The sequence below is a fragment of the Carettochelys insculpta genome, chromosome 2, assembly GCF_033958435.1.
Source record: "Carettochelys insculpta isolate YL-2023 chromosome 2, ASM3395843v1, whole genome shotgun sequence".
In the NCBI taxonomy this organism is placed as follows: Eukaryota; Metazoa; Chordata; order Testudines; family Carettochelyidae; genus Carettochelys; species Carettochelys insculpta.
Genome location: NC_134138.1, coordinates 200201719 through 200213591, shown reverse-complemented (window position 1 = coordinate 200213591; position 11873 = coordinate 200201719). Strand labels below are relative to the sequence as shown.

General features: G+C 45.5%; 1 protein-coding gene across 2 annotated transcripts in view; it reads left to right on the top strand.

The window, feature by feature from the left end:
* POMGNT2 (protein O-linked mannose N-acetylglucosaminyltransferase 2 (beta 1,4-)) overlaps nucleotides 1–10067 on the top strand; it is a 143482-nt gene extending 133415 nt beyond the window's left edge. For both annotated transcript variants that reach the window (XR_012644561.1, XR_012644562.1), the window contains one exon: nucleotides 9956–10067. The gene's annotated coding sequence lies outside the window, so the exon portion shown is untranslated. The remainder of the gene's footprint in view (nucleotides 1–9955) is intronic.
* The last annotated feature ends 1806 nt before the right edge of the window (nucleotides 10068–11873 follow it).

Here is an 11873-nt window from a genome sequence, read left to right as displayed (position 1 = left end):
TAATATACCTGCAAAATGCCATGCACTCTTGCTTATGGCACTCTTTAAACACTAAGTAAAGGGTGGTGAATTTTAAAACATATGGGCTACGTCTACACTAGCACACTATGTTGAGGTAGCCTATTTCGAAGTAAGAACATCGAAATAGGCTACTTCAATGCGTATCATATACACACCCTCCGGGGCTAGTGCCATCGATGTTCAACGTCAAAGTAGCAATGGGGAACGTCGAGAGGAGCCGCCCTGGAAGGAAATGCGGAGCATCCATACACACAAATGCTCCCCATTGAAATAAGGGGCCAGCAAAGCCTGTGGATGGTGTCACAGGCTGGACTAGCCCTTCTGGGGCAAGAGCAAGCTTCTCCCTTAAAGGGCCCCTCCCAGACACACTTGGCCTGCACAGCACGAGGTCTGCAGAGCCAACAGCCAGTTGCAGACCCCATGCACGCAGCATGGACCCCCAGCTGCAGCAGCAGCAGCCAGAAGCCCTGGGCTAAGGGCTGCTGCACACAGCAACCACAGAGCCCCGCAGGGGCTGGGCAGAGCGTCTCTCAACCCCTCAGCTGATGGCCGCCATGGAGGACCCCGCTATTTCAATGTAGCGGGACGTAGATCATCTACACATGCCCTACTTCAATGTTGAATGTCAAAGTAGGGCACTATTCTCATCTTTGGATAGGAATAGCGATTTCAACATCTCACCGCCTAACGTCGATTTCAACATCGAAATAGTGCACAGTGTGTGTAGACACAATGCATACTATTTCGATGTTGTGCCAGCTACTTTGAAGTAGCTGGCTAGTGTAGACACAGCCATGTAGTGTTTTAGAAAAGGAGAGAGGATATTGCATTTGCATTTCTTTGCACAAATAACATTTCTAGTAGTCAGTATTATGTTAGCACTTAGGAGCCCCAGTGGTGGACTGGGCCCCCTTTGGGATCACAGGAAGACAGGTTAAACAAATTGTAAACATCCAAAAAGAAGGTTTTGTCAGGATGTCAAAAAATTAACCCAAGCCATTGAGCCATTCTGCTTCTTATTCCCTAGGCAGATTTCTGCTGCATTTAACACTGTCTTTTGTGCTGTGCCCTGGTATTCCCTGTCTCTCACCAAATAATGTATCACAGTTCCAGCTGGTTCCCCTCTGTGTGTTGTGCGGAAAGTTGTCTACTGCAATGAAGTCTTTAGTGACTCGTGCTTTTTATTCCACCATGTATCCCTTCAGTAGCCTCTCTCGCAAGCTGGCCCTTCTGTGGTCATCAGACTCCATGCAGTAAATCAGAAGGAAAGCTCACACTCACTGCTCCATTTGACAGTGTCTCTCCCTACATGTTATATCTAGTCCTGCCATTGCCCATCACACCCAGTTCACTCCCTGCTTCCCCCTTGCTCCCTCGGAGTGGTAAACTACGGCAGTTCAGCTCCAGTCTCTAAAACTGAATGAGAGTATGAGCGGAGGAATGAGTGGAAAAAGACTGAAGCATAGCGAGGTGAACCTGGACCTGGCTGGTGTGGCTGACCAAGCAATAAAATCGACAATTGATAGATAGCAGTAAACAATGCCAAATAAGGAAGATGGACCTGACTGTGCCAGATGCCTACGTGGCTGGAGAAACAAGATGCAGTTTCGTGTTGCATTGGCTGGAGGAACAAGGTGCAGTTTGAACCAGCAACCATCATCCAAGGTAGCATGCGCACCGCCAGAGCTCCACCCTCCAAGCTTCACCCACACGTTGGGCTGGCAACCCCAGGAGGAGGTGAGTATGATGCGTGAATGCACATAGGAAAATTCTGCTGGTAATTTGGGAAATAAATCAGTTTTATTGAGGAATACTCGCATGGTGTAGCTCCCTCTCAGTAAAGTCCTAGTATGAGGGCTGGATCAACCCTCATTGCCACAGAGGCAGTTTAACAATCTTACCCACCAGGCTCACCTGCATGGATGCAGACAGGGGCCCATGGCTCAGCTCTTAAGTTTTACCAAACCAACTTCTATTATATTTTACATTTGGTGCAATGGAAATGAACTCATCTGCCAAGTAACGGGGTAGCGGTGTTAGTCTGTGTCTTTAAAAACAACAAGAAGTCCTGTGGCACCTTATAGACTAACAGATACTTTGGAGCATCAGCTTTCTGATGAAGCGGGTCTTTGCCCACGAAAGCTGATGCTCCAAAATACTTGTTAGTCTATAAGGCGCCACAGAACTTCGTGTTGTTCATCTGCCAAGTGCGTATTGAGGAAGTGACACTCTAAGTGCATAGGCTCACTCGCCAATTGGTTTTCGAAGGTGGTAAGGGACAGTTGTAACCCCCTTCTTTGGGACAATGCAACACAACATCAAACCGCAATGCAAAACTGCTGCAGTTCATATGTGGAGCAAGAGAGCTGTGCCTGCTGTCCCTGAATACAGCGTTCCCATCCGCTTATTCCTGCAGTGGCTTCCACTTATCAGAGCCTCATTGTGTTTCTGAATATGCCTGGTTTGGTGAGCAATGAACTCGACCTCCCCCTCCCCCACCACACATCCACGTGTCCTCTCGGAAGGTCTAGTGCTCTCACAGCTGGCTGGTTTGCAGCTCTGGGGCCTCCTCTGGCACAAGAAGGATTGCGGAGATTAAAAAAAAATACTTGCAATGTGATTTATGTCAAGTGGCTTCTGACAGGCACTCTAAATAAGAATCTAGTCAGAACAGGAGCTGACCTGTTACAGATTTTTTCAGGCATTGCTTGAGCTGTATAACTGAAACAAAGGAGAAAAGCATTATCGCTGATGAATTCACTATGGTAAATGTTTCAAACTAAAAGCTTAAGCAACAGAAATGGATGAGCCTTAAAAATGAATGTTATTCACCTTATCTGTTTGGTTAAGTAGGTCGCTGATCAAATAGACACTCTTCCTTTACTTAGTGTGTGCTTAAATCTTACACAGGTTGCTAGTGACCGGTTTTGGCTCACGTGAAAGGTGGTGTTCACCCAGTTCTCACATCACATCTGACACTGTGGCTATGTGTACGGCGCAGCTGGGCGCCCTCGAGTGCTAGCTCTTGTCACAGTAGCCGAAATACAAGGAGCAGCATAAGCCACGGCAGGGCTGGTTGGAACGGCAGGGACACGGCTGAGCCGTGCAAAGCCCGTCTCCACCAGTTTCATGAGGGTTTGTTCTTAATGTAGCTCAGACACACCACCAGTGCCTCTGCCGGTGCTGCTGTGGCTATGCTGCTATTTATAGTACAGCTAGCTCAGGGAGAGCGTGTGTACACGAGCCAGGGAATCACATCCCCTGCTTGTCGTGTAGGGTCCAGTGTTCCATGTAACTGGAGCGCTTGGGCAGCCGCCAAGGAGAGATTCAGGGGCCGCCCAGCTGATTAGCAGGGCGCCCACAGCTGGCAACATGTGTTTCTATTTGTGTGGCACATCTGCACATGCCTGGGTGCACATAACAAAATTTATTCTGCCCTGGATGTAACGAACATGGGAGGGAATACCGCAGGGGTCCACTAACTGGGCATCCCAGCCAACAAGCCAAAGATGGAAGGCGCATGGAGAATGATCTACTTGCTTATCTCTAGAAGTAGTGCTTCCATTGGAGGCAGGGCAGTGTGGATAGCTGTATTACCTGCTCTGTGAATAGGGGTTTTCCCACGCCAGGGGCTGGAAATCTGTCACAAAATTCACACTGAAAAGCTGGAGACCAATTCAGAAACGATTAGCTATGTGATTGCTGTAAGTCACTGTTCAAATTTGTGCAATGGAGAGTCTTATGTTTTAAAAAATGATAAAAATGGGTCCCTGGTGTACGCAGATTATAGATATCTGTTTGTTAGCATCCTGGAGAACAAGCTTGGACTGAGGAGTGTTAGCTTGGTGGCGGTCCAAGAAAAAAATGAATCAGAAACCAAGAAATAATACTTCAGTTGCCATGCTGAGAAGAGTGGTAGAAGGGCTCCTCTGATGTTCCCTGTGCAAACAAGTGTGAATTCTTGCATCCCACCAGTCCACACTTCCCACTCCTATCCGCTGGCATGGGTGAACTCCTGTCTGCCTGCCCCACCCCGAAGACTAGGAGACTTTTACCAGTGACTTTGATGAGGGCAGGGTACTCAACATAAAACTGGCCCTTTTCACATCCAGTAGTGCTTGCTCTTCCACCAGAATAAAAGCTCTATTTCAATTCCATGCCATGTGTGTATTTAGGATCCGACCATGGAAACATGTATGCACATGCTTAACTGTACAGCTGTGAGCAGTTCCAACATTCCTGGGAGGAGAATAAAGCAAACCTACATCCCTTGAGGACTGGGGCCGAAGTCAGGGGTGAACTGAGATCAGTGGGACTGCATTTTGTCCTGCTCTTTCTTGGTACATTATAGAGCAACATTGTGAAAATCCACAGGCAACATTCCACAGTACACACACATCCTTTGCCCAAAGCTTAACAACAAAGCAGCTGATGATTCTCTGTTCCAATAGAGAATAACTTCCTCCCTTCTGCTGCTGGTGGTATCACAAGGGGAAAAGTAGTAAAACGACTAATGTATCTTTAGAAGTCAGCATAAGCCAGGGTGCCCACACTAAAATGCCATAACCATATGGCTATTACACACCGTCACTACCGGGCAGACATAATGTCTGAATGCTCTGAATACATTCATATTGCTCACTTTATCATGGTTGGATTTCTCTTAAGTGAAACCTTAACTCTAAATTTCCTGAATAGTAACAGAGAGGTAGCCGTGTTAGTTTGTACTCCAACAAAGCAAAAACAACAGAAATGTAGCACTTTAAAAACTTGATGTAGCACCGAAAATGATTTATTCAGTGATTAGCTTTGTGAGACAGACACATTTCATCAGATCTGTTCTAAATTTCCTGGGTGAGTAATTCTTGATTTAGTGATATAATAACAAGTATGTCATGATTTTTACCCTGATCTTCCTGAGATACATCCTCTCAACCTTAATTCCCCCTTCACACAGATTTTAATTCTGGAATGACCTCATGTACATCTTGTTAAACAATAAATACAGAGCAGCTGTACCCAGCAGCCGTTCAACTTGTTTACTTTTAGTTGTCAAGTTCTTGTTGTCATTGTGCAAAAAGTGCTTCCTGTGGTATCAACGGAGTCACCCACCAATACACTGACACTCACATTCTCTCTCATCCACATGCTCTTTCTCACTGGCAGACAGACACCCAAAATCTAAAAATGCGTAATAAAAAATGTCTGGTAACTAAGCTCTCCTTTAGGTGGATTGCTGATCGCTTGTATGTGTACTTCTACTCATGTGCCTAAAGAGTTGTAAGGTCGGGACATTAGTAATTAAATCAGATACAAAATCGGTTCTGGAGTACGGGAGTGCAAGAGTCTTAGAATGGAGAGAAAGCAAGTCCAAAGCAGAGATTACAGGAAAGCCTTATCTGCACTAAATAGCTAATAATATTTTAAAATATTAATGAGTAAAAGTGCTTAGGATATTAACGGTCTGGCCTTTCGTTTCACAGGTTATTTAATTACATGTCAGGGAGTTGGCTACGACTCCCCTCCCATCCAGGAGCACATTCCACAGGTACACTCATCCCTCACTATACGAGCACAATTGGTTCCCAACTTTCTGCTCGTAGGCGAAAACTCATGAGGGACATTAAATTACCATTAAAATACATGTAAACGTGTCTGATTGGTTCCTAATACTCCCAGCTCAGGGAAGGAGTAGCAGCAGGTGGCACTGCTTTGGAAGGGTAAGTGAACCTTAGGTTGGGGCGGGGTTGGAGAGGGTTAAAGGCTGGGGGCAGTTTGGGGCCATGAGTGGGAGGGAGGGTTAAAACCTGCAGACAGCTCCGGTGGAGGAGGTGGTGGCTTGTTCCTCCCGTCTGCAGCAGAGGTATGGGAGGAGGGAGTTGAAGTGGACAAGGGAGGTTCAGAAGGGGACAGGGTGGGTGTTGGGAGTGAGCTGGCCAGGGCGGGGAGGCGCAGGGAGCTGTGGGCTGGAGGAGTGTTGGGACCATGCGGGGTGGGACTGAGGATCTCCACACACCCCAGCCAGGGACCCTGTGGCCAGCTCGTATGAGTGGGGGAAGTTCACTCGGATAGTGAACAGTGGTGAGTATATGCATCCCTTGTTTTAGCGAGTACTCATAAGTAGAGTTAAACGAGGGATGAGTGTAAAGAACTACAAATAAAATGAAAGCTGCCTCTTCCCACCAAGCTAATGGAAGTCATAGCCAAGAGCACATCCGACTTGGCCATTTCTGGTGAGCTGTGTCTCACGAGTTGTATTCCTACAATGCAGTTTCTTTTTGCCTCCTGACCTACAGGGAGTTAACTGCCCCCTTTTTATAGGCCTTAATGCTTGCAAATAAATAGGTGACTCCAAATAATCCAACAGGTGCTTTCTGCCTGTGGAACTTTGATATTTAGTAGGTCTCACGTGAGGTGGATACCCTGACACAGGTTTCCATAGTGATGATCCATTATTTCCATTTCCTGAAAACCTGGGCAGTGCCATGTCAATTGCTGTGCCTATTGGCAGTAATTCTATAGTCCTACTTCTTGAGTCACATAAACATGCCTTTGTTGGAAGAAGAGCCTTGCCTTCCAGTTCACATGGAACTGGATCCTCATTATGTTTATGATTATTTAGCAGAATAAGCACTGGAGAAAATTAGGAAATGGAAAGGGCAAGTAAGCAGGATTCTGGTTTCAGATGTCAGCATGTGTAAACACTGTAAGGGGAGTACATTTACACAGAATGCTTTTGTGCTTGTGGTGCATAAAGATAAGCCCGAATTAAAACCCTGACCATGAACACTCTCAATAAGTGAGGATGTTTACGTCTGGATTGGAATTTTGTCAGTGGCTCACATCTCTGGTTTAGACTTAACTTGCAACCCAGCAGTAAGCACCCTCAGATTATGAGGAACTGTGGAGCTGTGCCTACCTGTTGCCACTCATGGTTTGCCCATTGCTAGTCTGTGTTTACAGGTGGTAGGTAGTCTGTCGTGTCCGATGATGACGTTGTGAGCTTGCACAGGCTCATTGGCTGTGGACTCGCATGTGGCTGAGGAGTCTAAGCTTTGAATGGCATGGGCAGTCACAGTGGGGGCAAGGGAATTGTCCTGGCTCTGCTGGTGCTGCTGCTGCTGTTGTTTTCTTCTTCTCACGAGCATCAATGAGGCGTATGCGTCGCTGCTCTTCAAAGTTGTCATACGCATGTCGTATGAGAGCACACCAGCCTGTTCGGTCTTTTGCATGCTGCTCTAGCTGATCTGGTTTTAAACCAGCATGAGCAATGTTGGCCTTCACACAGTCTTTATACCTCTTGCGAGGCCTGCCTTGATTCCTTTTGCCCTGGGAGAGGTCACCGTAGAGGAGTTGCTTAGGGATTCTTGACTCCTCCATTTGTATGACGTGCCCTGTCCAGCAAAGCTGGGCTTTCAGAATCATAGAATCATAGAACACTAGGACTGGAAGGGACCTCGAGAGGCCATCGAGTCCAGCCCACTGCCTCAATGGCAGGACCAAGTACTATCTAAACCATCCCTGACAGACAACTATATAACCTGTTCTTAACTATCTCTAGCGATGGCGATTCCACAACCTCCCTTGGCAATTTATTCCACTGTTTGACCACCCTGACAATTAGGAAGTTTGTCCTAATGTCCAACCTAAACCTCCCTTGCTGCAATTCAATCCCGTTGCCTCTTGTTCTATCCTCAGAGGCCAAGAACAAGTTTTCTCCTCCCTCCTTATGACTCCCTTTTAGATATCCGAAAACCGCTAACATGTCTCCCCTCAATCTTCTCTTTTCCAAACTTAACAAGCCCAATTCTTTCAACTTTTTTTCATAGGTCACATTCTCTAAACCTTTAATCATTCTTGTTGCTCTTTTCTGGACCCGCTCTAGTTTCTCCACATCTTTTTTGAACTGCGGTGCCCAGAACTGGACACAATACTCTCGCTGAGGCCTAACCAGCGCAGAGTAGAGCGAAAGAATGACTTCTCATGTCTTGTTCACAACACACCTGTTAATGCATCCCAGAATCATGCTTGCTTTTTTTGCAACAGCATCACACTGTTGACTCATATTTAGCTTGTGGTCCACTATAATCCCTAGATCCCTTTCTGCTGTAGTCGTTCCTAGACAGTCTCTCCCCATTCTGTATGTGTGAAACTGATTGTTCCTTCCCAAGTGGAGCACTTTGCATTTGTCCTTATTAAACTTCATCCTGTTTACCTCAGACCATTTCTCCAATTTATCCAGATCATTTTGAATTATGACCCTATCCTCCAAAGCAGTTGCAACCCCTCCCAGCTTTGTATCATCTGCAAACATGATAAGCGTACTTTCTATGCCAATATCTAAATCATTGATGAAGACATTGAACAGAACCGGTCCTAAGACAGACCCCTGCGGAACCCCACTTGTTATACTTTTCCAGCAGGATTGAGAACCATTAAGAACTACTCTCTGGGTACAGTTATCCAGCCAGTTATGCACCCACCTTATAGTAGCCTCCTCTAAATTGTATTTGCCTAGTTTTTTGATAAGAATATCATGAGAGACGGTATCAAATGCTTTACTAAAGTCTAGGTATACCACATCTACCACTTTTCCCCTCTCCACAAGGCTCATTATCCTATCAAAGAAAGCTATCAGATTAGTTTGACAAGATTTATTCTTTACAAACCCATGCTGGCTGTTCCCTATTACCTTACCACCTTCCAAGTGCTTGCAGATGATTTCTTTAATTACGTGCTCCATTATCTTTCCTGGCACTGAAGTTAGGAAATCAAATCTAGAACAGCTTCCACCCTCAAAGGGCTTGTCTGGGATTTGAATCCTGGCCCTCTCCCACCCAAAGAGAGAATCATACCCCTAGATCAACAAGCCACTTTGACCATCGCTTTGATGCTTGTGATTCCTGCTCTGTCCAGGACTTCCAGGTTGGTAACTCCGTCCTGCCATCAAATGTGCAGTATTAACGTCAGGCTGTGTGTGTGGACACGCTCCAGCAGTTTTATATGTTTTCTGTACAAGGTCCAGGTTTCACAGCCATACAGGAGACTGGTCAGGACGACAGCCTTGTACACTTTCAGTTTAGTGGACTGTCAGATATTGTGCTGATTCAACACTTGCGCTCTCAGATGTCCTAGTGCAGATTATTATATATCTAGTTACCCAGCATGCATTGCAAATCAAAATTTAACATAGGATAACTTTCCTGTCAATTCAATTCTGAAGAAAGGTACATTCGTCCTGGCCCTAGGGGCAATGATATGCAGACTGCAATCTGAAACCGTAGGAAGGGAGTCTCCTATTGTGGTTATTGCGCTGGGGCTATAAAAGTCCATAAGCTGGTAGGCAGAACAGACAGGAAGTGTACAGGACTGATCAAAGCTGACCTACATAGGCCTCCTCACTAACTCCAGCCTCCGGGTCTGCCAGGCCAGGGGCAAGGGCAGGAAAGGGGTTGAGGGTAGGGGCAGGAAAGCTGACACAGGTCCAGAGATTCTCATCTTCACAGAACTGACCAATCCAGAGGGAGCAGTAGGAGCAGTGTCGTGAAGTAGAGCTGCTTGTATATTTCCTGCTGTAGGTAGGGGGATGCACCCTGGGCTGAGCTTGGCTGTACTGCCTTTCCTGGAACTGCAGCACAGAATCTCAGCCTGTATGTTTACACAGTCAGAGTTAGTGGATTGGCGTGTTCTGAGATGACACACATTGGCATTTTGAGGAACAGAATTAGCACCGCAACCATCATTTTTCATTTCTTTAGCGTTGCCTAACAGATACGTGAATACACAGCTACACATAAAATGAAGGCTGCCTCTTCCCACCAAGTTAACTGAAAGCCATAGCCAGGAGCACATCCCACTTGGCCATTTCTGGTGAGCTGAGTCTCACCAGTCACAATCCTACACAGCACTTTTCTTTTTGCCTCCTGACCTACAGGCTGCACAGCTGGCAGGAATCTCTGCCTAAGACTACACCGCTAGCTGTCTAATGAAAAGTCCAGCTGCTGCCAGGGACAACAAGAGTCCCCACAGGGAGTGCTGAAGTTTGCAGAATAGCCACATGTCAGTTACTATAAAGGTATGCACACATGAAATGCATTATGCTGTTGTTTTATCTCAAAATACGCTTTTCACTCCTGTGAGTCTTAAAGGCATTGATGCGTACTTTTCTCCTCTGCCTTAGCCCTTCTTTTTGGGTCTAAAAATCATTTCCTTTCATTCCTTTCTCCATGACCTACCTCTTCCAAATTAGCCCTCTGCTGAATGAGACTGTCTCTAGGGCTGGTCTACACACAATCTACAGGAATAACCTTTATCACTATAAGCACTTTTACACCTCTTTAACTGCCTCCAAACTAGCTGGTTGCATTGATTTAATTGCATTAAGCTGAGAGAAACAGCATGCCACAATGCGTTCATTGAACCATTTTGCATTTCTCCACTTCGAAATATATTCTGCAGTTCGATTTGACTTGGCATGATTTTGACGGAGTCTCTTGGTGGTGAATTGTTTGTCTGGGATAGGCACTATACTTCATCGGGAAAGACTGGCCGTTGATCTTACATGTAGGAGGGGTCCAAAGCTGACCTAGTGTATTTGGATCCTGAAAATCTACCAGCGGCAGGAAACTGTGTATGAAGGGAGACTACCAAATTTTGTTTTATGCATCTGTTTGTATAAAGTCTTAGATTTTTATTTTATTTTATTTTATTTTGCCTTATAGCCATGTTTTATAAGCTTGTAAGAGTGATAAAAATTGTAAACTGGAGATTGAGATATTGTGAGCAGATACTATGCAAATTTTTCTGCATTGCTTGGCGAATATAACTCAGCCTTGGCCTGAAATAATGCCTTGTATTACAGCACTGGGCCTCGTTTATGTAAAGAATGCCAGCTTTGCATTTGTCTCATGCTGTGGTGTGTGGAACTACTCACTGGGGACTAAGCTGAGACCACGATCAAATTTGCGCTGGTCTTGAACTTGCCTGGTATGAAATGTTGGTATATTTTATCCCTTTCTGTCCTCACTTATCATATTTCTCCCTCCTATGGCGGGGGGCAGGGAGAGGAGGATTTTCTAGGAGTAGTTCAATGCACTGGCACTGTGGCAGTGATTTCCAAAAGAGTATAAAAGTGTTACATACACAAACTTCACCGTACTTCATTTGAAAATTTCAACCTGTAAGTTCCAGGAGTGGCTCGGAAGTGAAGACCAAATTATAATAATCATCTAATACAGTCGTGAAATGTACTGAGAACCCAAGTGAACTGTAGATTGTATGGTTCTACATAGCCATAGCAATATACAGAAATCATGCAAAATAAAGCCATATGACTTTGTGTGAAAGAAACCACAGCTGTTAGCTAAACCATATCCATGTGGCATAGGAAAGAGAGCTCAAAACGCACTGTTCCAAACACAGCCCTCTCACACAGGAGTTCAGTGAGAATTGTCATTTTCTGCTATTAGGCACAGAACTAACAAGTGGAGCTGGGTGAAACTGTTTTAATGAAACCTAAAAGCAGGAGCAACTCATCCGGTTTCATGTTTCACTGCAAAGCTGGAACCCTTGTCCATGTTCAGCAAACCAAGGTCTAAATGGCCAACGAACCTAAGTTAGTGTATGGTTTTAAATGGCTTCTATGCAAAATTCATTGTCTACGTGGGATTTGCACAAAACCAGACAAAACACAGCAGCAGCAAATGAACCTCAACGGGGGGATTGAAAACATATAGGAACTAACATCCTTTAAAAATGTGTGGAGGGCCCTGTGACCCAAACAACTGTGAATAAACAGCCTTTCCAGAGGCTAACCAGTGCCAGTAGAGTACTGGGCACTTGTGAACACCTGA